Source organism: Myotis nattereri, assembly GCF_964212035.1.
Source record: "Myotis nattereri genome assembly, chromosome: 5".
Lineage (NCBI taxonomy): Eukaryota > Metazoa > Chordata > Mammalia > Chiroptera > Vespertilionidae > Myotis > Myotis nattereri.
The window spans coordinates 75,395,816-75,402,600 of record NC_138080.1 but is presented as its reverse complement, the minus strand read 5'-3'; positions in this window follow the sequence as shown (position 1 = coordinate 75,402,600).

The window sequence follows — 6,785 nt, the reverse complement described above, 5'->3', positions numbered from 1 at the left end:
GTGCACTTTGTAGCCCAATTGTAAGAAGGTAGCTTGGCAAATTGAAATCAGAGTCAGGATCTGACCTCAGTGCTTAATGATCTCAGACCTGGGCAGCCTGGTGCGTTTTCCTCCACACCAAAGGCCACACAACCTGCTGGAAGGACTGCTCACCCATTCCCGCTGCCTGGCTGCCCTTCTCGGGGTGGTGCCCACTGAACACTCCATCTGTGTTGCCTCCTGTCTTTATTATGCTACGTGGGCTGCCCCTCCTCAGGTGGACACATTTCTTATTTTAGATAGAGCAAGGCCTGATCAAGTGTAACAGTGCCGTTAGACTCCTGGAGTCCTTGTTCCTCTTTATGGAAGCATTTTGTTTGTATGTCTGTGCTCTGATTGACTTGATATATAATTGAACTTTCAAAGAGCAACTTTGTACCCCAACTCTTAGAGGGAAATTTACTTTCTTTTCCTTCCTACCACCCCTCACCTTCTAACTCTAGAATAAAATCTTGTGCAAATAGCAAGTTATGGAACAAGCACTTTATCCAGGCTGCAATGGTCATTAACGAAGACCCAGAATTCCAAGGCCAAGGCCAGCCTTCAAAGACATTGGGGGGTGGGGGGCAAGAAGAGGTGATCAGGCAGTACAGCTGGAGAACAATATGAATGCGAAGAAGATAGAATTTGCTGATTAGAAAACACCTGGTGTATGATTCAAATAAAAAGGGCGGGGGGGGGGGGTCAAATAATCCTTTACATACTTCATTTATTCAACCAATATTTTGTGACAACTACAAAATGCAGCCACTCTCTATGGTTAGCCACTGTTACGATTCAATAATGAGCAAAAATAGACATGGTCTCTGCCCCCAGGAAACACCTTAGTGAGGGAGACAGACAGTCACACAATCAGTCAAATATAGAAAACTATCCTAAATGCTACAAAGTGGGTTTGATTCTCAGAGGGAAGAACAAAGGATTTGAAATTGTCTGGGCGTCAGAAAAGTCTTCCTTGAAGAAGTGCTGCTTGAATTGGGAGCAAAGGAATGAGGATTAATTTAACTGGGCAAATGGGTATGAGGCTGGAGAAGAGATAAATGGTGGTGGTGGTGGTGGCAGTGGGAGGGGAACAGCATGTGCAAAAGTCCTGAGGCAGGAAAGAACCCAGACAATTTGGGGAACTGGATGCTGGTTGGATTTGAACCATTGTCTTCTATCTGATGCCCAAAGGTTACACGGAGCAGAGAGAGTCCACAGGAGGCTGGAGAGTAAGGTAAAAGCTGTATTAGGTAGGGTCTTGATGGTCCTGCTAAGGACTTAGGTCTTTATGAGCAGTAATGTTATATCATCTGATTTGTGTTTTGAGAAGACTGTTCTGTCCGCTGTGTGGCGAATGAATTGAAATGCAGTCACCTGTTGGGAGCAAGAAGATGGTGGCCGTGGTGGAGGAGATGAAGGGAAACAGACAGATGAGAGGTTGAGATTTAGACGGTAACATGGTCAGAAACACGGTGATGGGTTGGGTCTCAGAGATAAGGGAGAAGGAGGTATGAAGCATGACTCCCAAGTTGCATAATTGAATGAATAGTTGTGGGAGCCATGTAGGTACTCAGATCTCTCTTCAAGAAAGCCTTCTACAAAGAATATAGTTAGCCACCAGAAGCTGTGCCTTCCCATTCGCTGCAGTGTTCACACAAGGCCACACGTTCTGGCTGCTCCCAGCCAATGAATGAGCACAATGCGGGTATCAGAGCCAGGTCATTTCTGCCCAAGGTGGGACTCCTCCAACAGGCAAGGCAGTCTCTACCCTGCAGGTCCCGTCAATATGGCCAACACTCTCAGAACTGCTCTAGGGCAGCGGTTCTCAACCTGTGGGTCGCGACCCCTTTGGGGGTCGAACGACCCTTTCACAGGGGTCGCCTAAGACCATCGGAAAACACATATATAATTACATATTGTTTTTGTGATTAATCACTATGCTTTAATTATGTTCAATTTGTAACAATGAAAATACATCCTGCATATCAGATATTTACATTACGATTCATAACAGTAGCAAAATTACAGTTATGAAGTAGCAACGAAAATAATTTTATGGTTGGGGGTCACCACAACATGAGGAACTGTATTAAAGGGTCGCGGCATTTGGAAGGTTGAAACCACTGCTCTGGGGAGACCCAAAGTGACAAGGATGCCCTTTATTAAGCTGGAGAACATTGGGGAAGACCCAAGTTTTGGAGGGCTTTGATTCTGCACGTGTCCGGTGATGCTTCAGGTGGGCAGGGAACCTACATATCCACGTTCCCAGTCATAAGATATGTTTGTGCTTTGCTATGAAACTATCAACTCTGTCTTCAGTGTAAGCTAGTATCTGGTCTTTGGGAAATTCTTGTTGCATGGATAATTTCCCAACTTCAGTTTAGAACTCAATACTAGAACTATTTGCCTCTAGAAAAATTTGACTTACCAGTAGCAAAAGTATCCTTTAACTTCCTTGAGGAGGAGGCAAAAGTCAAAAAATAGAGAGGGAGTGAGCAGTTGTTCTTGAACAACCCAAGGTAAATCATTGTGTTCTGGGGGCTCTGGTTTTCTGGGAAAAAGGAGTAGTTTTTTTTAATAAATGTTCCTGAAGAAAAGCAGTTACATATTTGGCAACACCAATGGAAATTTCTGTTAGTCCCAGAGAAAAAGAAGCTAATACTCCAAAAAGCACTCTTGCTCTGAGGTCTGTCTCCCTGAGCAAGATGCCCTTGGCGAGCTGGGTGGCATGGGCTGACGCTGTCTGAGCGAATCATCCGGGAGAGAGCAGAGCTGTCCAGGTCCAACATTGGTTCATCCTAGTGCAGCGGGTTGAACAAAATCATAACTACTACCTGCTATTCGAACTCCGGGCTCTCTCGTAGGTCAAACATTTCCTTCACGAATCCTGGACCCCAGACAACCCGCACCCATCTCACGGCATAGGTGAGCTTACATGCTTTGTTAGTAGGTGGCTAGGAAGCCCAGAAACCATTAGTTCCCTTGCATTAGAAAAAAGAAAGGAGTAGGTGTGGGCATCGCAAGGTATGTTTTCCTGAGGGCTCTGTCTCACTGAAGGGTGAATGAGTAAACATATTTGTTAAAATGTTAATAAGACAATCAAATGTAAAATGAATGTGCCTTGGGGATGGGAAACCTGTGCTTTCTCCCAAAGGTAGTTATCATTTCTCTCTGGAACCAAACAGACCATGATAAGGAGTAATTATTTGTATAGTCAATAATTACATTAGGAAGTCTGGAGGAATAGCAATATTATTATTGTTAATACAAATTTAGTACTGCTAAGCACTTTACATGCATGATCTAATATCTATCTATATAACAAAAGTCTAAGCAACCATTATAGTGGAACAACTACTAGACCAGTCTCTCTGATGCACACTGACCACCAGGGGGCACTCAATGCAGGAGCTCCCACAGGGGGGCAAACAGCTGGCAAGCGCAGGGGCAGTGGCAGGAGCCTCTCCTACCTCCACAGCAGTGCTAAGGAGCAGTGAGCAGGTGGTCCCAGATTGTGGGAGGGATGCCGGCAGGTGGACATCCCCCAAGGGGACCTGGACTGTGAGAGGGTGCATGCTGGGCTGAGGGACACTCCCCCTCCCCCCACCCCGTGCAGGAATTTCATGCACCAGGCTTCTAGTAATCCCTATAACAACCCAGTGAGGTAGTTCATCTATTTTACATGTGAGGAAAGTTTGTGATTTGTCCAACTTTTTGAGCTAGTCAGTGGAGAAGCCGACTGTTAGACCGCTTGGACCACATACCTGCTCCTGGTGTGGGCACTTTGCCAATAAGTCATAGCACCTCCCAGAAAGAGCATGTGCTTGAGGTGAGCCTTGAGCATGGGTAGAATTGGGATAATCAGAGACAACGGAGGGCAATGCATGGATGGAGGCAGCAGTATCAAGGAGAAATATGAAACTGGAAGTGTTTCATATCAGGAGCTGAATGAACTACGTAAAAAGTATGTGAAGCCCTGGCCCTCGTGTCTCAGTGGGTACAGCCCTCGTGGTCAAGGGCAGGTACCTGGGTTGCAGGTTTGATCCCTGGCTCTGGGCAGGGCTAGTGCAGGGGTAAACCAATCTGTGTCTCTCTCATATCGATGTTTCTCTCTCTCCCTCTCTCTCCCTCCCTCAGCTCCCTTCCACTCTTTAAAAATCAGTGGAAAAAATATCCGTGGGTGAGGATTAACAAAAATAAAAAATATGTGAAGTTTTGGGAAGGGATTGGAGGAGTTTTTAAAAAGAGTGAAAAGTACACAGAAGAAACGAATTCATCCTTGTCTTCATCTTGCATATTTACTCCCAGTTTTATTTTTTAAATTAAAAACCACTACAAAACTTATGCATTCTCATTATATGGAATTCAAACAATATAGAAAGTATGCTATATGCTATAAAGCTCTCCCAAATCTTACCATCTAAAAATTATTACTATTAATGTTAGAAAAATATTGTTATATATATTTTCCTTTGCATTTATAAAGAGAACGCAAAGGTAAAAATGATACTGCAATAGAGTTTTTGTGTGTATTTCTCTTATTAGGAGGGATGTAAATGAAACTGACAACAAATGGGTCCAGGCTGCCTGTCACTACTTGAGCCAATTAAACAGAAACAGGGTTGAATTATGTATGAGCATTTATTCCAATAATGCCAGCAGCGTCGGAGAGAAGCAGGTCATCCAGGAAAGTCTGCTCTGCCATAAACCAGCTGCTTATGTTGGGTAGAAGGACAAAGATTACATGGGGAAGTAGGCAAAAGGACTAAAAATGGGTATAATGGTTAGATTACAGGCAATGTGGGCTGGGGGGAGGGGCTCCATTGTTTGGGCAACAAGGTTGTTGTCAATCTTTCCAAGATAATGGACCACATTCCAAGGTTGACTCCCTGGTGTGTGTGTGTGTGTGTGTGTGTGTGTGTGTGTGTGTGTGTGTGGAGAGAGAGAGAGAGAGAGAGAGAGAGAGAGAGAGAGAGAGAGAGAGAGACACGTGGTACAACCCCCAGCCAGGTTAGAGTGTGCTTTCTTTAATCAGAACAAAACAATCACGGTTAACAGAGCATTATTAATATTTTTATAACTAATAGCTAGTCCCCAATAGTTTATGTCTGCCCCTAACAAAGCCCCTGATTCAGGCATCCTGGGCATCCTCTATCAATGTCATTGGAGTTTTATGAAGATCAAATGAGAAAGTAGGTATATTTTCCAAAGTGCCTTTTGCTATAGCAATGGCGTACAACATAAGGAATTGCTAAGCTGTATGTACTGCATCCAGACTCTGTATCTTAGAGTCTGAAAGCACTTTGGGAAAAGGAATTGAATGAATCACCCAGGGGAAGATTAGCTGTGCTGCTTACCACCTAACAACAGGGCCCTCTGCCCAACTCATTCACCATCACTTAGATGAGGTGTTAAGCGGGATAATTCTCTCTGGCAAACATAGCCCTTCTGGCATTCAGGGAGCTCTGATGGAGACAGAAACTAGTTCCTAACAATAGGAAAAGATTATAGGATAAACCCTTCGTTACACATTTATTTTTTTAATCTGAATTGTCCTTCCCCCTCCTTTGCTTTATCCTTATTATTCTATGGGTATCCTGGCTTTTAATTCTTACAGGTATCAACTGAGCACATTACTCACCAACCATTCCTGTTTCCTCTGCCTGTCCTTTACTCCTGCTTCCTGGAATCTTGTCCCCAAATAAACCAACTGACTGCACAGGAGCACTGGCCTCAGGCTCTGCTTTTATTATTATTTTTTAAAAATATATTTTCATTGATTTCAGAGAGGAAGGAAGAGGGAGTGATAGAAACATCAATGATGAGAATCATTGATTGGCTGCTTCCAGCATGCCCCACAGGGGGGATTGACCAGGAATCAAACTGTGACCTCCTGGTTCTTCGGTTGACGCTCAACCACTGAGCCACGCTGGCCGAGCTCGGGCTCTGCTTTTAGGGGAAGCCAGGCTAAGACCCCGGTGTAAGACGGCTGGCTCAGTGCACAGTCAGTAGGGGGAAGGTTTCTAGCACACAGGGATTAAGTCTCAGCTCTAGGGGCTCATCACAAACCACTACGAGAAGTAGGCCAAGGTGACACAGAAAAGTCAGGCAGGGGCGTGGTATGGCTCACCAACTTGTGGAAATAAAGGTTGTGGAGAGTTGCTATTACTTAAAAAATTACTTTATTTATTAAAACATCTTCATTTTCCAAGGCACGTCAGTAGCTTTCCCAAAAATGTTGTTTTTTTAACCAGGTGAAGCATAGGCTGCAGGAATACCGCAGTAACAATCAGAAAAGAGAGGACAATCACATGGAACACAAAATCTCTCCCAGTGTCGTATGGCTGAAGTGAGCAGCTCTGAACGGCAGTGAACACGACTGAACTTTCTTCTCTGTAATTGCCCCCATGGCTTGGCATCACAAAAGGAACCCCCACAGTGCCATCCCCACGACACTCAGGAGTGCTACTGGGAAGGCCTTGCCCAAGGGGCAACTGCAGACCTTTGCCAGAGTGACTCGGGGTTGGAAAAAAAAGACACAAACCAAGAGGCGAAGGAACCAGTCTTTCCTAAGTCTTTTCTGAAGAGCAAATAACGCCATGAGAAAAAGACATAACAACACACAAACAAAACCCATATTATGGTTTTAAGAGAAGAGACAGGTTTGCTCATCTCGCTTTCTCACTGATACACCTCCTGCAAACCATACATGGACATCGTAACAGGTAGGAGGTTTGACTCATTTGGCATGAAAACAAGAGTGG